The sequence below is a fragment of the Trichechus manatus genome, unplaced genomic scaffold (assembly GCF_000243295.1).
Source record: "Trichechus manatus latirostris isolate Lorelei unplaced genomic scaffold, TriManLat1.0 scaffold00194, whole genome shotgun sequence".
Lineage (NCBI taxonomy): Eukaryota > Metazoa > Chordata > Mammalia > Sirenia > Trichechidae > Trichechus > Trichechus manatus.
In genome coordinates, this window is record NW_004444130.1 from 1,175,429 (window position 1) to 1,197,276 (window position 21,848).

The 21,848-nt window shown below is 40.5% G+C and overlaps 1 protein-coding gene across 1 annotated transcript in view; it reads right to left on the reverse strand.

The window, feature by feature from the left end:
* CHST4 (carbohydrate sulfotransferase 4) overlaps window positions 1–21,848 on the reverse strand; it is a 61,387-nt gene that overhangs the window by 27,753 nt on the left and 11,786 nt on the right. The window lies entirely within an intron of this gene.

A 21,848-nucleotide genomic window follows, 5' to 3' on the forward strand; every position in this document is an offset into this window, starting at 1 on the left:
TGGATCAAAGACCTAAATATAAAGCCAAAAACCATAAAGATCATAGAAGAAAAAACAGGATCAATGCTAGAGGCCCTAATACACAGCATTAACAGGATACAAACCATAAATAACAACACACAAACTCCAGAAGATAAGGTAGATAACTGGGATCTTCTCAAAATTAACACTTATGGTCATCAAAAGACTTCACCAAAAGAGTAAAAAGAGAACCTACAGACTAGGAAAAAATTTGTGGCTATTATGAATCTGACAAAGATCTAATTTCTAAAATCTACAGGAAAATCCAACACCTCTACAACAAAAAGACAAATAATCCAGTTAAAAAACGGGCAAAAGAAATGGACACTTCACCAAAGAAGACAGTCAAGTGGCTAATAGACACATGAGGAAATGCTCGAGATCACTAGCCATTAGAGAAATGCAAATAAAAACCACAATGAGATACCATCTTACCCTGGCATTACTGGCACAAATCAAAAAACCAGAAAATAACAAATGTTGGAGAGGCTGCGGGGAGATTGGAAATCTTATGCACTGCTGATGGGATTGAAAAATGATACAACCATTTTGGAAAATGATATGGTGCTTCCTTAGAAAGCTAGAAATAGAAATACCATATGATCCAGCAATTTCACTTCTAGGAATATATCCTAGGGAAATGAGTCATCACACAAATAGGTATATGCACACCCATGTTCACTGCAGCATTGTCCACAATAGCAAAAAGATGGAAACAACCAGATGCCCATCAGCAGATGAATGGATAAACAAACTATGGTACATACACACAATGGAGTACTATGCAACGATAAAGAACAATGAGGAATCTTCAAAGAATCTCACGACATGGATTAATCTGGAGGGCATTATGCTGAGTGAAATAAGTCAATCACAAAAGGATAAATATTGAATGAGAGACCACTACTATAAAAACTTATGAAAAGGTTTACACACAAAAAGAAACAATTTATGATGGTTATGAGGGAGGGGAGGACTGGGGATGGAAAAACACTAAATAGACAATAGATAAGTGGTAACTTTGGTGAAGGGTGAGACAGTACACGATACTGGAGAATCCAGCACAGCTTGTCCAAGGCAAGATCATGGAAGCTCCATAGACATATCCAGACTCTCTGAGGGACCGAATCGCTGAGCTGTGGTCTGTGGGGACCATGGTCTCAGGGAACATCTAGCTCAATTGGCATAACATAATTTATAAATAAAATGTTCTACATTCTACCTTGGTGAGTAGTGTCTGGGGTCTTAAAAGCCTGTGAGCGGCCGTCTAAAATACTCTACTGGTCTCACCCCTTCTGGAGCAAGGGAGAATAAGAAAACAAGATACAAGGAAAAGATTAGTCCAAAGGACTAAAGGACCACAACTACCACGCTCCCACCAGACTAAGTCCAGTACAACTAGATGGTGCCAGGCTACCACCACTGACTGTTCTGACAGGGATCACAGTAGAGGGTCCTAGTTAGAGCTGGAGAAAAATGTAGAACAAAATTCTAACTCACAAAAAAAGACCAGACTTACTGGCCTGACAGAGACTGGAGAAACCTCGAGATATAGCCCCTGGATACCCTTTTATCTCAGTAATGAAGTCACTCCTGAGGTCCACCCATCATCCACAGAATAGGCCCATAAAACAAAAGGAGACTGAAGAGGCACACCAGCCCAGGGGCAAGGACGAGAAGGCAGGAGGGGACAGGAAAGCTGGTAATGGGAAACCCTAGGTTGAGAAGGGAGAGTGATGACATGTCATGGGGTTGTTAACCAATGTCATAAGACAATATGTGTACCAGCTGTTTAATAAGAAGCTAGTTTGTTCTGTAAACCTTCGTCTAAAGTACAATAGAAAAAAAAAGAATGGATGCCCTGGAGCCTGATTCTATCCCTGGCCTCCACATTATTTGACTGGTCTTGGTTACTTGGATTTATTCTCATCTTAACTACTCTAGGCACTTCTGGAAACTCACATTCTTGTTTTAGGCTCACACTGCATTATGATTCACCACGCTGAGACTCAGTATTTCATTCTTTTATACCCTCATCCTCTTTTATGTTTATGTAACATGTCAGTTTTTACCTTGACCATTGAGCTGACCTTGCTTGCGATTTTCTATACTAAGTCTTCTAAGGCAAAGATTCTAGCAATATCCAAACACTTCCTGGACTACAGATTAGCCCTAAATGCTTTATTTCATGTTGCCCAAGACATGCACAGGATTACAACATATTTCATGTCTAAAATTCCTTCTCGTTGATTGACTCTGGGGAGGGGAACTGGGTGGCACCAGAAAAGAGGTGGGAGGGATTACCTTTTGTATTACTAGTCAAAAATTAAATTAAAACTTGGCTTCAAGTGAAGAAAAACAAAACAAAAGAACTTCTGAAATATTATTTCTAAGAACTTCCTCATTTGGTTGTCAGCACCCAGTTCAGGGGAGGATCACCTTGAAGGGTGGGTACGGACAGTGAAGAGTGAATATGCAATTTAGATTGGAGACTGCCTTTGGAAGTTCAAGGTCTTTTATGGGTTTTTGTTTGTTTGCTTCCCCTTTGCCCCCCTTCACTTACCTGAGACCTGAGTCAGTTTAGTGGGAAAACATTAAGAATATTACTTGGCACAATTTGTATAAAAATTGTTAAATGGAAACCTAATTTGCTGTGTAAATTTCACCTAAAACACAATAAAATATTATTTTTTAAAAAGGAGTATTACTTGGCTTCTGTTACTTTATGGAAATTTAAAAAAATGTTGATGTATCATATACTTGGGTATATTATATATAGTATATAGTACCTGTAGTAGATATACTACATACTTTCTCTTTATTTGCTGGTGTTTAAATTTACTTGGTGATTTCTTTGGGTTCTTCTTTTGTTGTTTTCTCAGTATTTTCCCATGTTGACACATTTGGAGGAAGAAAGCAGATGTAAGTGCCAGTCCCAGCAAGGTCACTTATTTGTTGTGTGATCTTTGATAAGTCATGTACTCATCCCGGGTCTCCATGACCCATATCTGTCACATAAGGGATAAGATGATCCTAAGCCATCAGACCAAGAAAACTAATCCTATGAGATGTTTCCTTGTACCAAAGTTGTATCAACAGCTGCACCTTTTTTTTTTTTTTTAAGGTTTTGTCGTTGTTGTAAAATTATATGTAACACAACACTTGCCATTTTGCCCTTTTTCTAATATACTGATACTGACATCAGTAATATCAGTCAAGTTGTACTTAATCAATATCAATCAATATCAAACACTGTACTTAATATCAATTTTCCAATCACCATAGACAAAAACTCACTACTTCCCAGAAAATGATTCCCTCTCTCCCTTCCCCTTCCTGCCCCGGGTATCCAATATTAACTAGTGGTCTCTATATATTTACCATTCTTGTCATTTCATATAAATGAGATCATAGAATATTTGTCCTTTTGTGATTGACTTATTTCACTCAGCATAATGTCTTCACCCCACGCGTCTGTCAGTTTGTCTTACTGTGCAGGCTTGGGTGTTGCTGTGATGCTGGAAGCTGTGCCACCGGCATTCAAATACCAGCAGGGTCACCCATGGTGGACAGGTTTCAGCTGAGCTTCCAGACTATAAGACAGACTAGGAAGAAGGACCTGGCGGTCTACTTCTGAAAAGAATTAGCCAGTGAAAACCTTATGAACAGCAGCGGAACATTGTTTGATATAGTGCTGGAAGATAAGCCCCTCAGATTGGAAGGCGCTCAGAAGACAACTGGGGAAGAGCTGCCTCCTCAAAATAGACTTGACCTTAGTGATGTGGATGGAGTCAAGCGTTCGGGACCGTCATTTGCTTATATCGCACGACTCAAAATGAGAAGAAACAGCTGCAAACATCCATTAATAATCGGAACGTGGAATGTATGAAGCATGAATCTAGGAAAATTGGAAATTGTCAAAAATGAAATGGAACATGTAAACATAGATATCTTAGGCATTATTGAGTTGAAAAGGACTGGTATTGGCCATTTTATATCGGACAGTCATATAGTCTACTATGCCGGAACGACAACTTGAAGAGGAATGGCATTACGTTCGTTGTCAAAAAGAACATTTCAAGATCTATCCTGAAGTACAACGCTGTCAGTGATAGGATAATATCCATACACCTACAAGAAAGACCAGTTAATACGACTATTATTCAAATTTATGCACCAACCACTAAGGCCAAAGATGAAGAAACTGAAGATTTTTACCAACTTCTGCAGTGTGAAATTGATCAAACATGCAATCAGGATGCATTGATTGAAATGTGAAAGTTGGAAACAGAGAAGAAGGGCAGTAGTTGGAAAATATGGCCTTGGTGATAGAAATGATCCCGGAGATCACATGACAGAATTTTGCAAGACCAACGACTTCTTCACTGCAAATACCTTTTTTCTACAATGTAAATGTCAAGTATACACTGGACCTCACCAGATGGTATACACAGGAATCAAATCAACTACGTCTGTGGAAAGAGACGGTGGAAAAGCTCAATATCATCAGTTAGAACAAGGCCAGGGGCCAACTGTGGAACAGACATCATTGCTCTTATGCAAATTCAAGTTGAAGCTGAAGAAGATTAAAAGAAGTCCACGAGAGCCAAACTACAACCTTGATTATAGCCCACCTAAATTTAAAGACCATCTCAAGAATAGATTTGAAGCATTGAACACTAATGACCGAAGACCAGATGAGTTGTGGTATGACATCAAGGACACCATACCTGAAGAAAGCAAGAGGTCATTAAAAAGATAGGAAAGGAAGAAAAGACCAAAATGGATGTCAGAAGAGACTCTGAAACTTGCTGTTGAACATCGACTAGCTAAAGCAAATGGAAGAAATGATGAAATAAAAGAGCTGAACAGAAGATTTCAAAGGGCAGCTCGAGAAGACAATGTATTATAATGACATGTGGAAAGACCTGGAGATAGAAAACCAAAAGGAAAGAACATGCTTTGCATTTCTCAAGCTGAAAGAACTGAAGAAAAAATTCAAGCCTCAAATTGCAATATTGAAGGATTCTACCAGGAAAATATTAAACGACGCAGAAAGCATCAAAAGAAGATGGAAGGTATACAGAGTCACCATACCAAAAAGAATTTATTGACATTCAGTCATTTCAGGGGGTAACATATGATCAGGAACTGATGGCACTAAAGGAAGAAGTCCAAGCTGCACTGAAGGCATTGGCAAAAAACAAGGCTCCAGGAATTGACGGAATACCAGATGAGATGTTTCAGCAAACAGATGCAGCACTGGAAGTGCTTACTCGTCTATGCCAAGAAATTTGGAAGACAGCTACCTGGCCAACTGACTGGAAGATATACAAATTAATGCCTATTCCAAAGAAAGTGATACAACCAAAGGTGGAAATTATCAACCTTCATTATGGATTATACCTCAACATAAAGAAAACAAAAATCCTCACAACTGGACCAATAAACAACATCATGATAAATGGAGAAAAGATTGATGTTGCCAAGGAGTTCATTTTACTTGGATCCACAATCAACACCAATGGAAGCAGCAGTCAAGAAATCAAACGATGCATTGCATTGGACAGATTTGCTGCAAAAGATCCCTTTAAAGTGTTAAAAAGCAAAAATGTCACCTTGAAGATTAAGGTGCCCTTGACCCAAACCATGGTGTTTTCAATTGCCTTATATGCATGTGAAAGTTGGAAAATGAATAAGGAAGACCAAAGAAGAACTGATGCCTTTGAATTGTGGTATTGGCTAAGAATGTTCAATATACCACAGACTGCCAAAAGAATAAATTTGTCTTGGAAGAAGCACAACCAGAGTGCTCCCTAGAAGCAAGAATGGCAAGACTACGTCTCACATACTTTGGACATGTTATCAGGAGGGACCAGTCCCTGGAGAAGGACATCATGCTTGGTAAAGTAGAGGGTCATCAAAAAAGAGGAAGAACCTCAATGAGATGAATTGACACAGTGGCTACAACAGCGGGGTCAAGCATAACAACGATTGTGAGGATGGCGCAGGATGGGGTAGTGTTCCGTTCTGTTGTACATAGGGTCGCTATGAGTCGGAACCGACGTGATGGCATCTAACAACAACAACACAGACTGGGAAGAAATGTTCAGGAACCATGTATCCAATAAGGGTTCAATATCCTATATATATGTAAAACACTTACAACTTAACAACAAAAAGACAAATAACCCAATCAAAAAATGGACAAAGGACATAAACAGACACTTCACCAAAGAGGATATTCAAGCAGCCAACGAACACATGAAAACATGCTCATCTTCATTAGCCATTAAAAAACAAAAACAAAAACAAAAAACAGAAAAACTCATTGCTGTTGAGTTGATTCTGACTCACAGCGACCCTATAGGACAGGGTAGAATTGCCTCATAGGGTTTCCAAGGAGTGCCTGGTGAGTTTGAACTACCAACCTTTTGGTTAGCAGCCAAACTCTTAACCACAGGGCCACCAGGGCTCTGCATTAGCCATTAGAGATATGCAAATCGAAACCACTTCATCCCTACTAGAATGGCAATGATGAAAAAAGAAAATAAATGCTGGCAGGGGTTTGGGGAGATCGGTACTCTTATCCATTGCTGGGGGGAATGTAAAATGGTACAACTGTTGTGGAAAACAGTATGGCAATTTCTCAAAAAATTAAAAATAGAACTGCCATTGACTGGGAAATTCCACTCCTAGGTGTATGCCATAGGGACCTAAAAGTACTCACATGAACACACATATGTACACCTATATTACTTGCTTTTGAACATAGAGTAGCTGAAGCAAACAAAAGAAATGATGAAGTAAAAGAACTGAAGACAAGATTTCAAAGGGCAGCTCGTGAAGGCAAAGTAAAATATTATAATGACATATACAAAGACCTGGAGTTGGAAAATCAAAGGGGAAGAACATGCACGGCATTTCTCAAGATGAGAGAAATGAAGAAAAAATTCAAGCCTCGAATTGCAATACTGAAGGATTCTGTGGGCAAAATATTGAATGACACAGGAAGCATCAAAAGAAGATGAAAGGAATACACAGAGTCACTGTACCAAAAAGAATTGGTCAATGTTCAACCATTTCAGGAGGTAACATATGATCAAGAACCTAAGATAGTGAAGGAAGAAGCCCATGCTACACTGAAGGCATTGGCAAAAAACAAGGCTCCAGGAATTAACAGAATACCAATTGAGATATTTTAATAAGGGATGCAATGCTCGAAGCACTCACTCGTCTTTGCCAAGATATTTGGAAGACAGCTACCTGACCAACTGACTGCAAGAGATACATATCATTCCAAAGAAAGGTGATTCAACAGAACGCGGAAATTACCAAACAATATCATTAATATCAGATACAAGTAAAAATTTTGCTGAAGATCATTCAAAAATGGTTGCAGCAGTGCATCGACAGGGAACTGCCAGAAATTCAAGTCGGAATCAGAAGAGGATGTGGAAGGAGGGATATCATCGGTGATGTCAGATGGATCATGGTTGAAAACAGAGAAATACCAGAAAGATGTTTATTTGTGTTTTATTGACTACACAAAGGCATTTGACTGTGTGGATCATAACAAATTATGGATAACATTGCAACTCGAGGCTTGAATTTTTTCGTCAGTTCTTTCAGCTTGAGAAATGCCTAGCGTGTTCTTGCCTTTTGGTTCTCTGTCTCCGGGTCTTTGCACCTTTCGTTACAGTCTTTTACTTTGTCTTCTCGAGCTGCCCTTTGAAATTCTTCTTTCAGCTCTTTTACTTCATCATTTCTTCCATTTGCTTTAGCTTGTTGATGTTCAAGAGCAAGTTTCAGAGTCTCTTCTGACATCCATTTTGGTCTTTTCTTTCTTTTTAATGACCTCTTGCTTTCTTCAGGTATGATGTCATTCCACAACTTGTTTGATCTTCGGTCATTAGTGTTCAATGCTTCATATCTATTCTTGAGATGGTCTCAATTTAGGTGGGTGTCTTAGTCATGTAGTGCTGCTCCAACAGAAATACCACAAGTGGATGGCTTTAACAAAGAGAAGTTTATTCTCTCACAGTCCAGTAGGCTACAAGTCCAGATTCAGGGAGTCAGCTGCAGGGGAAGGCTCTCTCTCTCTCTCTGTCAGCTCTGGAGGAAGGTCCTTGTCATCAGTCTTTCCTTGGCCTGGGAGCATCTCAGCACAGGAACCTCAGGTCCAAAGGACGCACTCTGCTCCCGGCACTGCTTTCTTGGTGGTATGAGGTTCCTATGTGTCTCTGCTCGCTTCTCTCTTTTATATCTCAAAAGAGATTGCATTAAGACACTATCTAATCTTGTCAACCTCATCAGTATAACCTCATCACAGTGATAGAATTTACAACACATAAGGAGATCACATCAGATTACACAATCATACAGTACTGCAAATCATGACCCAGCCAAGCTGACAGATGTTTTTTGAGGACACAACTCAATCCATGACAGTGGGTATAATCAGAGTTGTCCTTCAGCTCTTGTAGACGTGTTCTAATTTTCTTCAGCTTCAATTTGCATATAAGCAATTGATGGTCTATCCCACAGTCGGCTCATGGCCTTGTTCTCTCCTGGTCTGTAGGTTGTCTTTTTACTCTTTTGATGAACATAAGTATTTAATTTTCATGATGTACCAGTTATCTATTCTGTCTTCTGCTGCTCATGTAATTGTTGTTGTATTTGATAATCTGTCATTTAAAAAAAGTAGATCACATAGCTTCTATCCTGTATTTTCTTTCAAGAACTTTTAAGTTTTAGATTTAATATTTAAGTCCTTAACCCATTTTCAGTTAATTTTAGTGTATGGTGTGAGGTATGGATCCTGCTTCATTTTTCTGCATTTTCCCTGCACCATTTATTGAAGAGACTGTTCTCTCCCCACTGAATGGATTTAGCACCCTTGTGAAAAATGAGTTGACCGTAGATATATGAATTTATTTCTGGGCTGTCAATTCTATTCCATTGGCCCTGAGATAATCTTTAAAGCTTGAACTGAAACTATCCCCTAAATTCATTGTCTTAGTCATGTAGTGCTGCTCCAACAGAAATACCACAAGTGGATGGCTTTAACAAAGAGAAGTTTATTCCCTCACAGTCAAAGTAGGCTAAAAGTCCAAACTCAGGGCGTCAGCTCCAGGGGCAGTCTTTTTCTCTCGGTTGGCCTTCTTCTCTCCGGTGTTCCCCCGGACTAGGAGCTCCTCTGCGCAGGGACCCCGGTCCAAAGGACGCGCTCTGCTCCCAGCACTGCTTTCTTGATGGTATGAGGTCCCCCTGTCTCACTGCTCACTTCTTTTTATCTCAAGAGATTGCCTCAGGACACAATCCAGTCTTGTAGATTGAGTCTTCCCTCACTAACACAACCGGTGCCCATCTTCCCTCATAAACATCATAGAGGCAGGATTTACCACACATGGGAAAATCACACAATAACAGGAATCATGGCCCAGCCAAATTGATACATACAGTTTTGGGGGGACATAATTCAATCCATGACAGTCATCTTTAAACCAAACAACAACTTAGCTCAGTTAGTAAAAAATGTTTGCCTTGAGCATTATACTTCTTTAAAAAACTATCTATATGAGATCAAGTTGACAACACTGTCTCTAAAGCATAGATGAAAAGTTTAGGGGGTGGTGAGTCTAATTTGATGGTGATGAAATAATTTGGGTAGAGATCATGAGAATGATGATACAACGTGAAGAATGTAACCAGTGGTACTGAATTGTACATGTAGAAATTGTTGAATGGGTGTATGTTTTGCTGTGTATATATTTTCACCAAAAATGAAATAAATATTATAAAAAACGGAAAACAAAGGATTACAAGCAAAGAATGGAATGAATTGTAAAAGTTATTCTGCAGTTTCCTTGTGTGAACTTTATACAGTGGTCTGTAATGATGCTTAGTTTCCCAGGCTAACTCACAGAGGACTATTAAGCTCATAAAAAATGTGCTAATAATAATGGAGTTTAGACAAAAGCATGGAAAGCCATACTTCTGTGGGAAAATTAAAAAGATTGGCTTGGTGGTGTGGTACAAGAGGATCTCCATCTCACTGTACCCTCATATTCTGTTTGGTGGGGAGATGGGGCAGGAGTGGACATTTTTAGTGAACAGTGTTGAGATGGAAAATGGGCTTCTGATGGGCTAACTGGGGTGGCCATTCTCAGAAGCATTGATGGGTAAGAGCTAAGAGCAAGCCAGAAACTTAGATATGTATTCTTAAGATTTGAATTTGCTAAATGTAAATAGGATCACCTAGTTTCAATGCCAGTTTTGTGAGTTTGTAATTAAGGAGAAAAATGAAATACAGCATCATGAATTTTCTAGAATAATCTCTGGGCACAGCACTGCCACCACATAATTGCCAGTAAAAATTATAAGATCATTCATGTAATTAGTTCACGTGTTTGTAGTCCCTCATGATGAATTAATTTAACAGGCACAATCTTCCACATCAGCGAAATAAGCTGCATTTATCCTAAAAAAAGCTAAAAAAATTTTAATGCACCGAAGGAGTACCTAATCTAGCTGTCAGATGATAGATCACTAAAATAATTTTTTGATGATAAACCATCATGTGATTTTTGGTATATAACTTGGAAAGATTCAAAAAATTGAGTGGTTGACATTGATAAAACTCTCTGTTCCCATCTATTTATTTGAACAGTACTTATATCTATAGAAACAAAATCAAGAAATAGAATTTATGCTCAACTCTCATTCTTAGAGTTCTGTTTATCCATGAATGAGTCAATGAACAAGAAAAAAAAAAAGTCCCATCTAGGTGTATTTTCAACAGTTTTCTTCCTTTTTGTGTTTAATAATTGTTAATATTATTTATCAAAATCCACAATATTTACATTGTTTTGGTCAATTGTAGACTAATTCCAATTGTAACAACCCAATTTAGAAGACATGTTTAATACTTGGAGCCTTTTGGTATTAGGAAGTTTTTATAAAATTTGAATTTAGATTATATACATATTTTCCTTGCCGAGAAATATGATAGGGTAATCAGAAAAAGACTTTCAAGCCTAGAACATTACATGAGGATAAAAATCTGTGGGTGGCCTAAAGGAGACTGGAGAAACCCTGAGAGTATGGCCCCCAGACACCCTTTTAGCTCAGTGGTGAAGTTATCTCCGAGGTTTCACCATTCATCCTGGGAGTGGACAGTCCCGTAAAACCAAATGGGACTAATGAGGTACAGTAGTCCAGTGACAAGGGCCAGAAGGCAGAAGGGGACAAGGAAGCTGGTGATAGGGAACCCAAGGTTGAGTAAGGATATTGTTGATGTATTGTGAGATTGTTAACCATTGTCAAAGGGTAACATGTGTAGTAACTGTTAAATGAGAAACTATTTTGTTCTGTAAAGCCTTCATCTTAAGTGAGAATAACAGCACAATTGGAAGAGCGTAGTCAATGTCACTGAACTGTGCATGTAGAAATTTTTGAAATGGTGTATCTTTGGCTATGTGTATTTTCACAAAAAAAAAAAAGGTTGAAAAGTTAGAGGGTTGACATGTTGTGGGGTTGTTAACCAATGCCATAAAACAATATGTGTACTACTGTTTCATGAGAAACTGTTTGTTCTGTAAGCCTTCACTTGAACTACAATTAAAAAAAAAAAAAACCTGTGGGAAAGTGTAATGAAAATATAATTTCCAGGAGAAAAAGGAATGATATAAAACTTCTGACAGTGAAAGAATAGGTCCGCTGAAGTATTTTTAAAAACAGGTGATGAGGTATCAAATTACTAGAACATTAATATTGTATGGATAGATTTAAAAGAACGATGTAACAATTTTATTTTAAAATGTCATTATCATATACTAGAAATTACATCCTTTGCAACTATTTGAACTTGTGTTTAAAACGTTAAATATGAACTAAAAATGTGCAGGTGGACTATGTAGTTTTTTTTGTGGACTTTTTAAATTGAGGTAAAATTCACATAACGTAAAATTAACCATTAACTATTTTAAAGTGTACAGTTCAGTGGCATTTAGTACATTTACAATGTTGTACAACCATCACCTCTGTCTAGTTCCAAGACATTTTCATTACCCCAAAGAAAACCCCGTACCCATTAAGCATTTCCTCCCTAATCTTCCCTACCGCCAGCCCCTGGCAACCTGTAGCTGGCTTTCTTTCTCTATGGATTTACCTGTTGTGAATGTTTCATATAAATGAAGTTATAGAATATGTGACTTCTTTCATTCAGCATTATGTTTTTGAGGTTCATCCATGTTGTATCAATTCTTCATTCCATTTTATGGCTGAATATTCAGTTTATGGATATACCATGTTTATCCATTCATCATTTGATGGACATTTGGTTTGTTTCCACCTTTTGGCCATTGTGAACTGTGATGCTACTTTCGAGTACAGTATTTGTTTGAATACCTATTTTAGTTTTTTTGGGTATATACCTGGCATTGGAATTGCAAGGTCATATGGTATTCTATGTATGCAGTCTGGAGAGGGTAAAATTTGCTTTAGGGCCATGGAGCCAGGGTGCACCATTCACCGTTCTATGTGAACGGTGTCCCCTGCAGTTGTGCAGCTGTGGTGGCACTTCCTGGAAGTCCCTCAAAGAGAGAAGCTGTCACCCTCCAAGCAGCAGCAGGGGCTCATTTGCAAAGGAATTGCTCTCTCATATTTACCAGGATGTGTCACTGTAACTGTAGTTAATGATCCTCATGAGCTATGCCAGGGAGGCCAACTCATAAGCAAGGGGAATAATAAGCAGTAAAACATCTATTTACAGAGATATCCATTCCAGCATTTTGTGGGAAATCTAGGCTTTCTCACAAAAATAACTAACTCTTCCTCCTTCCAATCATCCTCACACCAACTCACAATCAAATGAGGAAAAAAAAGAAAATTTCCAGTTGAAGCTCAATGGCACAAAGGTTGAATTTAGCCACACATTCGAGTAATCTGGCAACAGTTCTCTAGCAGTGGTTCTTAAACGTTGTTGCATATTAGAATCACCTGGGGAGGCCTTAAAACTCCCATTCCCACAGGGAACCTGTACCTAGAGAGTCGAATCTCTAGGGCAAGGTTTCCCAACCTTGGCACTGTTGACTCTTGGGACTGGATAATTCTTTGCTGTGGGAGGCTGTCCTTTGCATTGTGGGATGTTTAGCAGGACCCCTGGTCTCTACCCACTAGATGTCAGCAGCACCCTCCCCCCTGTTAAGACAGCCGAAAGACATTGCCAAGTGTTTCCTGGGAGAAGGGACATAATTGCCTCAGTTAAGAACTGCTGCTGTAATAGGTGGGACCCAGACATATATTTTTCAAAAACCTTTCAGGTAATTCCAATGTGCAGCCAAGTTTGAGGACCGAAGTTCTGGTGGAGTTTCCTTTGAGACTTACTTCCTGTGTAGAAGAGCACACTGCTGGAAAGTCCTGGAAATTTTGGAGTGTGTTTTTATAAACTGTGATTTAATATTGAGTCAGTAAGAATGGATATATTCTGAGCCAGATAAGCAGTTCTGCTCTTCCTGTGTCGTAAGCATCTGTTTCTGTCAAGGGGAGTTTGGAAAAGCAAGAGGCTGGGAACAACTTGAAGAGTAGCAAAGCCAGCTGAACCTGTAGCTTACAGTGAAGCTTTCCAGTGCACACAGGATCCCAGCTAGTGAAAGCTCTAAGCAATACTCAAGGCCCACAGGGTGTATGTTATTGGTGCCAAGCTAACATGTACCATCGACTGGAGGCCTCCCTGTGGGCCAGGGTCTTGTGGTAGGGGATTTATTTACATGCCATCAAATAAGAAGATGTCGCTATGAGTCGGAAGCAACTCAATGGCAATGGGTTTGTTTTTTTTTGGTTAAGTTAATAATAATGATAATATAATAATGAAAATAATAGGGCTGTTTAAGCAGCAGCATGTCAACATTTCTGAAACATATTTTAAACGTTACTGGTGTATATAGGACATCCCTGGGTGGTGCAAATCATTAAGTACTTGGCTGCTAACCAAAAGGTTGACAGTTTGAATCCACCCAGAAGTGCCTCAGAAGAAAGGCCTGGCAATCTAGTTCCAAAAAAATCAGCCATTGAAAACCCTATGGAGTTCATTTCTGCTCTGACACACATGATGTCACCTTGAATTGGAACGGACTCGATGGTAACTGGCTTTTTTTTAGTTTGGTGTATATAAGCACTTACACATTTTGAGTATACTCCTCAGTTCTATGTGGCAGGTACTGTAGGTTGTCCCACACAACACCCTTTCTTTCCTCATTCTCCATGAAAGCTGCAAAGCTAAACTTGCTTTCCAGAGTCCTCTGCTATTGGGAGTAGCCATGTGACGGTTTTTGTTAATAAGTATTTAGCTCTTTGAGGATAGGGAATTTTTTTTGGCTATTTTGATCTCTTCTGGCTAAAAACTTATCAAATGGTACAATTTAGAAATATCTAGAAGTCTCTGAGCCATGCAAACTGTTAATGTACCTTGGAAGAAAGGTCTGGCAAACTACTTCAGAAAAATCAGACATTGAACTCACATAGAGTTGTCATGAGTCAGAGTTGACTTAATGGCAACTGGTTTTTTTTTATTTTTAATTGTACGTCAGTCTTACCTCAATAATGTAAAAAATAAAAGAGCAATTGTTAAGAAAATTAAGAGGAAAGTCACAAATTGGAAAAAAAAAATTGCTTGGCCCTGCAAGAGGCAGAGGTGAGGATTCTGAGGTAAATTCAGGTAAATTGCAAAGCTGAGATTTATCAAGCTGACGCTAGATGTCACCCTTGTGCTGTGCAAATAAGGCTGATGCACAGGAGTGCTATTTAGTATTCAGAACAGGGTTGGGCTCTTCAAGGGTTTGAAGACTTAATTTTTTTCCTCTCTTGATGCTAGAATATGACTGCTTCACAACGACAACGGTACCAGTGACCATGGAAGTTTTTCCAAGAAGCAATAGATAATCCTACCCTGTAAGAGCCCACATCAGCTCACATTATTAAAGAAATGAAACGTGAAAAAAGATTCAAGCTATAGTGGAGAAGATCCAAGATCAAACGGTTACAGTGAAGTAGGACCTCCTCCTGTGGCACCAGGCCCAAAGCCCAGCATATGGTATTTGTTCAATCAGGATTTGTTTAAGAAAATGTTACACTTAACTGAAACGTGGAGCAATAATTGCTCATTTCCTGTTGAGATGAGAGGATAAGGGTTCGTAATGGTACTATTATTTATGCTGCAATGAGTCTCTTGTCCTGGTGAAATCTTAAGAATAAATGTTTTGATTTCTGACTGAAGGAAAAACTATCAATTGTGGTTTTAATCTCATCATCTTAAATTGAATCATGTGCAGATCTTCATGTAGTATATTATTTCCACTCTAAGTTGGAGATGTATGTTCTTTAAGGTTTTAAAACACTGGCCCACACTGGAGGGACCCCTGGAAGACATGGCCCCCGGCCTCTCTGTTAGCCCAAAACTAAAACCATTCCCAAGGCCAACTCTTCAGACAAAGATTAGACTGGACCATGGGACGTAAAATGATACTCGTGAAGAGTCTGCTTCATAGCTCAAGTAGATACATGAGGCCAAATGGGCAGCTTCTGTCCAGAGGTGAGATGAGAGTGCAGAGAGGGTCAGGGGCTGGTTGAATGGATGCAGGAAATCCGGGTGGAAAGGAAGAGCGTGCTGTCAGTATAGGGAGAGCAAATAGGGTCACAAAACAATGTATGTATAAATTTTTGTATGAGAGACTAACTTGAATTGTAAACTTTCACTTAAAGCACAACAATGTAAATAATTAAAATACTGGCTCACTTTCTAAAATGAAAAATAAAACCATTGGCTCAACAACAACAAAAAGATGAAGTAGGACCTAACATTGCAAATCACAAGCTAGACGCAAATTTTGAATTTACTCATGGAGAAGATGGAAAGTGAAGACCTTAGGAATGAACAAAGAGCCTCAAGAGAAAAGAAGTGGCTCAGGAAACTATCAAAGACAACCTAAGAAAACTAGGAAAAGCATGAGGACAGGCAATTACTACATTAAGTTAACAAGTTTCTGAGGGAGGGAACAGAGATTGAAATGATATGTTGAAAATATGAATCAAGTTGTTGAAAAGCTTAAACAAAAACACAGTAAGCTCATAGACTTGGAGAACTTTGTACAGAGAAAAGAGAAACAGGAAAAGAGAATGCTGCTAGAAACTCTGTCTTTAGAAAACAAGGGTTTAAACTGTTCCCCCTCCTCCTATCACCACCCCACCCTGTGAGTTCCTGATAAGGCATTTCTATGTTACAGCCCAAGGCCACTTCCCTACTCACCAACTCGCCCCCCCCACCCCTGCCAGTTTGAATATGAGCAATAACCCACAAAGCTGTCCTTAAACTTCATGTGTCCTACCCCACAGCTGTCATATTACACCCCCACTGCACCACCATACATATTAATTAGTTCCTGAAATTGCCCTATTCCCAGAAACTTCATAAATTATGCATAAGTTTCCTATCCTGAACCTTATAACAGTCCTAAAATCCCCAACCTCAGGGAGCTTGATTTGAGACTTAGCCTCCTAGCTCCTTGCTTGACTGACTTGCCATAAAGTCCACTTTCTCGTTTTCAAAGGCCTGGTGTCTCTGAATTGACTGGAGGGGTCACACTGGGCAGGACTCATTTCCATCGGGTTACAAATTCTGGCACCCCAGATGGGACCTTTATTCTGCTTCTAACTTAGGCCGCCCAGCTCCTGGGAGCACCCCTGGCCACTAGGCACAACTGCCTCCCCTCAGCACGGACCGGCTAATTTCTCCGGCCGGCGACGGCGGAGCTGTGCGCAGAACAATGGTGACCCGTTTTGAGATTGAGAAACGGACTCTGGGTAAGGATCCTAATCTGGTGAGTACTGTGTGAACGGTGTCACAAGTACCTAAGGGCTTCTGAGGGGGTGAGTGATGTAGGAGCCAGGGGCAAGTCCAAGAGAACTGCCATTTGTGTCAGAATCTGGGTGGTTGAGTGTTATGCCAGTGTGAGCCCAAGAGAACTGCCATTTCTGACAGAATCTGAGTGGTTGAGGGTTACCCATTGCTCCAGTCATAAGAAACCCCTGTTGTACTTTGGTCTTTATGGTTCTAGTACTCCTGGTTTTTCTGGTTTTAGCCTAGGTCCTGATTTTTCTGGTTTCAGCATAGGCTAAAGGTATGGGGAATGCACAAGATACACCAAAGTGCAGCCCCCTAGGATGCATCCTAACTAATCGGGATTTTTTTTTTTTTTTTTTTTTTGGTTATAATCCTATTTAAAAAAAAAAAGATAGGATAAAGTTCTACTGCAGTGTTGTGTGGCCACAATATCAATTGGCTGATGGGGAACATTAGCCTCAAAATTATTCCCTGAGTTGTAATACTATTATCCAGTTAGATTTGTTTTGCACTCAGGAAAGTAAATGAGATGAGAAAATGTATGTTGATGCCTTTATGTCCTCGTATAACAACAAAAACATTGAAAGGCAACGTAAAATTATGGTTCAAACAGGTAAGGAGACAAAACGTTGGAGAGGCAGGGCCAAGATGGCAGAATATTCAGACACTTCCTTCCTGTGGTCCCTCTTACAACAAAGATCCAAAAAACAAGTGAATCGATTATATATGACAATCTAGGAGCTCTGAACATCAAAGACAAAGTTGAGGAGTTGGACCAAGTGGCAGGAGGAGGGAGAGAGAGTTCAGAAGCAACAGGAAGTGCCAGACCTGACCTGGCCAGCACCCTGCAGGCTAGATTGGCTGGAGCACGCAGGCTGAGGCAAGCAGTAGTGCTAGGGACACATTTTCCGTGTGAGGAGAAACCGAACGGTGGAGAGTCTGCACAAGCCTACAGAGCTAGGGGAAGAGGTGCTGAATCTGTGAAAATTAAGTGCAAGCATCTAACCTACCGCACAGGATCAAAATAACCTTTCCCCCTCTGGTAAGTGCCTCTCTTCCCCTCATCTGCCCTCTCCTCACTCTGCTGCAGTGCCTGGCAGAGTTCAGGGGTTGCTACGCCCTCTGGGCCAGAAGTGGGACCCTTCGCACCCGAGCCAGTCTCCCGGTATTGAGGAGGGAACAAATAAATGAACAAACAGGAAAAAAGAAACTGCCAGCTCCCCTAAGCTGGGAACTCAGGGTAGGCACAGCCCCTTTGCCTAGGCTCAGGCATAGGGGGTCCACAAACTTTGAATGCCTTCCACCCTTGCCTAGACCTGTGTGGGCCCATTTCAACAGCATAGGCCCTCATTAGCATAGTACAACAGAGTATATACCTGAAGCCTATTTTCACCTGCAACAGCTAAGGGGGAGTGGCAGATTCATGACATTTGACACTGCCCTGCCCTTTAAGCAGGGTCCTCACCTACCCACATCAGGGACCTGAGGACTGAGGGCTCTACCCACGACACCTAGCCACCCATGATAATGGTCCAAGAATAAGTGGTGCCTCCCAGTCCTGACAGCCAACAGCACTGGGTGCCCAAAGCCCGCTGCAAAACCCACCCACCAGTGTGCTCTAGGGAACAGGGACATGCCTTCCACCCAGGCACTCAGGGGCAACTGTCAGCCCCCTACCTTCCTCAGCACATAACCCCCTATTGCAGCCAGATACCTGTACCTACTGGAATCACTCCTACGTAGCCCTGCCAGTCTAGGACTGTAGGTGAGAGCCTGTACCACAACTCAGTGATTCATGACCTGGACACCTAAGCTGAATCCAAACAAGAAAAGTAAATACACTCCTGGGTTCATATACCTAGTAGTAGCTCTAACCACCTGGTGTCAGGATGTGAGAGCTTCAAAGACACCAATAATCAAAGTAGCTCACATGACCAGCCTATCTGGACATATCAAAATGAAACAGGAAGCTATGACACAGTAAGCAAACATAAAATAAATACAATAACTTGTTGATGGCTCGGAGACAACAGTCAATATCAAATCACATAAAGCAGCAGACCATGTTGGCTCCAGCAAGTGACCAAAACAAAGAACCAGAAAACCTCCCAGAGGAAGAGAAGGTCTTGGAAGTACCAGAGGTAGAATTCAAAAGATTAATATACAGAGCTCTTCAAGAGATCAGGAAGGAGATCATGCAAAAGGTATCCCAAGCCAAGGAACACACTGACAAAGCAACAGAGGAATTTAGGAAGGCCATACAAGAGCGAAATGACAAATTTAACAGGCTGCTATAATGCATAGAGAGCAAGCAAATAGAACTCCAAAATATTAACAATAAAATTTTACAATCGGACAGCTCAATAGAAAGTCATAGGAGCAGAATTCATGTAATGGAAGTCAGAATTAGTAAGACTGAAGATAAAGCACTTTACACTGATTTATTTGAGGAAAAATCAGATAAAAGAATTTAAAAAAATGAAGAAACCCTAAGAATTATATGGGACTCTATAAAGAGGAATAACCTACAAGTGATTGGAGTACCAGAATGGGGGGATAACAGAAAATACAGAGAGAATTGTTGAAGATTTGTTGGCAGAAAATTTCCCCGATATCGTGAAAGATGAGAAGACATCTATCCAAGAAGCTTATCAAACCCCACACAGGCTAGATCCCAAAAGAAAGTCACGAAGACATATTATAATCAAACTTGCCAAAACCAAAGATAAAGAGAGAATTTTAAGAGTGGCTGTGGATAAACGAAAAGTCACCTACAAAGGAGAGTCAATAAGACTAAGCTCAGACTACTCAGCAGAAACCATGTAGGCACAAAGGCAATGGGATGACATATATAAAGCCTTGAAGGAAAAAAATTGCCAGCCAAAAATTATATATCCAGAAAAACTGTCTCTCAAATATGAAGGCAAAATTAGGGCATTTCCAGATAAACAGAAGTTAAGGAAATTTGTAAAAACCAAACCAAAATTATAAGAAATACTAAAGGGAGTCCTCTGGTTAGAGAATCAATAATATCAGATAACAACCCAAGACTAGAACACAAGACAGAAAAACCAGATATCAACCCAGATACGGAAGTCACAAAAATAAGTCAAAGCTAAAACACTGTAAATAGGGAAACAGATGTCAATAAACAAAAGATGACAACATTAAAACAAAAAAGAGGCAGAGGTGGGGCCAAGATGGCAGAGTAGTCAGACGCTTCCTGTGGTCCCTTTTACAATAAAGACCCGGAAAAACAAGTGAATCAGTTATATATGACAATCTAGGAGCCCTGAACATCAAAGGCAAAGTTGAGGAATCGGACTGAGTGGCAGGGGGAGGGAGAGACGGTTTGGAAGCAATGAGGAGTTGCCAGACCTGACCCAGTGGGGGCCAGAGACCTTCAGGCCAGATCAGCTCATGTGCGCGATGAGGCAAGCTTTGGCGCTCAGGAGGCGTTTTCCACATTGGGAGAGACCCAGCGGCAGAGAGTCTACTTGGGCATCCAGAACCAGTGAAAAGCAGCCCTCAATCAGCAAAGATAAGTACTTGCGTCTGGCCTACTACGCAGATAAAAAACCCCCCATTTTGTAAAAAACTTCTCTCCCATTTACCTCCTCGCTCCTTGCTCTGCACTGGGTCTGGGATGGCTTCAGCGACTGCTGAGTCCCCTGGGCTGGAAGTAGGACCCGTCACGCACCATGAGCCATTCTCCTGGCCTTGGAAAAGGAACAAATTAACAAACAGGAAAAAATAAACTGCCAGCTCCCCTAAGCCAGGAACTCAGGTCAGGCACAACTTCTTTGCCTAGGCACAAGCATAAAGGTTCCATGGACTTTGAGTGCTTTTCACTCCTGCATAGACTTGTGTGGGTGCATTTCAGCAGTGTCAGCCCTCATTACCACAGTACATCAGGGTATATACCTGAAGTCTAACTTCAACAGTTTCAGCTGTGAAGTGGCAGGTTTGTGACATTTGACACTGTTCTGCCCATTAAGCAGTTTCCTCACCTGCCCACATCAGGGGCCTGAGGACTGGTGGCTCCACCCACGCAACCTAGCCACTCATGACAGATCCAGGAATAAGTGGTGTCACCAGTCCTTACAGCCAACAGCACTGGGTGCTCATAGTCTGGCTGAAAAACCCACCCACCTATGCACTCTAGGGAACAGGGACACGCTTTCCTCCCAGACACTCAGGGGTAGCCATCAGCCCCCTGCCTTGCTTAGCATGTGACCTCCTACTGCAGCCATATACCTGTGCTTACACCAATCACCCATGCCTGTCTAGGACTGTAGGTGAGAGCCTGCAGCACACACTTGGTGACTGACTACTTGGACACGTGAGCTGAATCCATACAAGAAAAGTTAATGGACTCCTGGGCTCACATACTGAGTAACAGATCTAACCACCTGGTGACAGGACGTTAGAGCTTCAGTGGTGCCAATAATCAAACTGCCTCACATGAACAGCCTATTTGGGCATATCAAAACAAAACAAAACAAAACAAGAAGCTAGGGCACAGTAAGCAAATATAAAATAAATAAATATAATAACATTGATGCCTCCGAGACAACACTCAGTATCAAATCACATAAAAAGGCAGACCATGATGGCTTCAGCAAACTCCCAAAATAATCAATAAATTTCCTGGAGGAAGAGAATTTCTTGGAATTACCAGAGGCAGAATACAAAAGATCAATATACACAACTCTTCAAGAGATCTGGAAGGAGATCAGGCAAAATGCATAAAAAGACAAAGAACCACCAACAAAGCAATAGAGGAACTTCATAAGGTTATTGAAGGGCATAATGACAAATTTAATAGGCTTCAAGAATCCATAGAGAGACAGCAATCAGAAATCCAGAAGATTAACAATAAAATTTCAGAATTAGAGAGCTCAATAGAAAGTCATAGGAGCAGAAT